At 39.1% G+C, this 1,475-nt stretch overlaps 1 protein-coding gene across 13 annotated transcripts in view; it reads right to left on the bottom strand.

Moving 5' to 3' along the window:
• The window catches only part of PLEKHA5 (pleckstrin homology domain containing A5), a 240,820-nt gene that overhangs the window by 108,792 nt on the left and 130,553 nt on the right, over window positions 1-1,475 (bottom strand). The gene's annotated exons all lie outside the window — the stretch shown is intronic.

Raw genomic sequence — 1,475 nt, 5'->3', positions numbered from 1 at the left:
AAAAAAAAAAAAAAAGACAAAAAAGGAAAAAATTAAATGGTATATGATATTTTCTTCAAGTTTTTTTTTTAAAAAGTCTCACACTGTCACCCAGGATGGAGTGTAGAATGTTGACTCACTGCAACCTCCGCTTCCGGGGTTCAAGTGATTCTTGTGCCTCAGCCTCCCGAGAAGCTAGGATTACAGGCGTGTGCCACTACTGCCCAGCTAATTTTTGTATTTTTAGTAGAGACGGGGTTTCTCCATGTTGGCCAGGTTGGTCTCAAACTCCTGACCTAAAAGTAGACAGGAGGTCTCACTATGTTGCCCAGGCTGTTCTTGAACTCCTGGGATCACGTGATTCTCCAGCCTTGGCCTCCCAAAGTGCTGGGATTACAGTCAGGAGCCACTGTGCCTGGCCCAAAATAAACACTTATTAGAGAAGCTACTTGGTAACACTTTTGCAATGCTAAATTAACCAAGGGATCAAGAAATAAGAACAAGAGCTATTTTAAATAGGGAGTGCCACAGGCTATTAGGTTCAATTTTGCACTGAAATATTTGAACATAAGTTCGACTTATTAGAAAGACTAGTTGGAAAATATGGAACAAATTTTCTATTAGAAACTGGGCTGAGTGCAGTGGATCATGCCTGTAATCCCACCACTTGGAAGGCTGAGGTAGGTGGATCATTTGAAGGAAAGGAATTCAAAGCCAGCCTGGCCAACATGGTGAAAACCTGTCTCTATGAAAAATACAAAAATTAGCTGGGCAGCAGTGGCACATGCCTGTAATCCAAGCTACTTGGGAGGCTAAGGCAGGAGAATTGCTTGAGCCTGGGAGGCAGCGGTTGTGGTGAGTCGAGACCATGCCACTGTACTCCAGGCTTGAAGGGGCGACAGGGTAAGACTCTGTCTCAAAAACAAACAAAAAAACAAACAAACAAAAAAAAACAAACTAAATGTGCAAAAATCTTTTGGCTTAGATAAGCTTAAATATCAGATAGTTAAAATATAGTCAATGATCAGGTGCTGGGGAAAAAAAATAAAAAATGTGTGTGTGTGTGTATATATATATAAAATGATCTTTAAATAAAAATTATGAGTCTTAATAAATAAAAATCATTAGGTCACCTGAAAGTAATTAGCAATATTTAATAAACTGGCACCAATGAACTAATATGTAACTTTCTTTGTATAATCTGTAAGCACATAGAGTCAGAGAACAAAAAAGGCCTTTGGAGACTGAGGATGTCACCTCACTTATCTGCCAGCCACTTATCTGAAACCCAGCTGCAAACTGGAAAGTAAACAACAGCCTCTATGTAATCAAAATGATGCCAAAATCCAAGGAGGTAATGTACATACACCTTTCCTAATTCCAAAACTAATAAGGTTCCAAAAAAGCTTAGATAGCAAGTTCCCCAGTTAATGCAACAATATAAACCCCAACTTACCAGGATGCCTGACAGTAAACTCTATGAGCAAATTAAAAAG

The sequence above is a fragment of the Cebus imitator genome, unplaced genomic scaffold (genome assembly GCF_001604975.1).
Source record: "Cebus imitator isolate Cc_AM_T3 unplaced genomic scaffold, Cebus_imitator-1.0 Scaffold2, whole genome shotgun sequence".
In the NCBI taxonomy this organism is placed as follows: Eukaryota; Metazoa; Chordata; class Mammalia; order Primates; family Cebidae; genus Cebus; species Cebus imitator.
The sequence above is the reverse complement of the archived record's forward strand: the minus strand, read 5'-3'. Positions and strand labels throughout refer to the sequence as shown.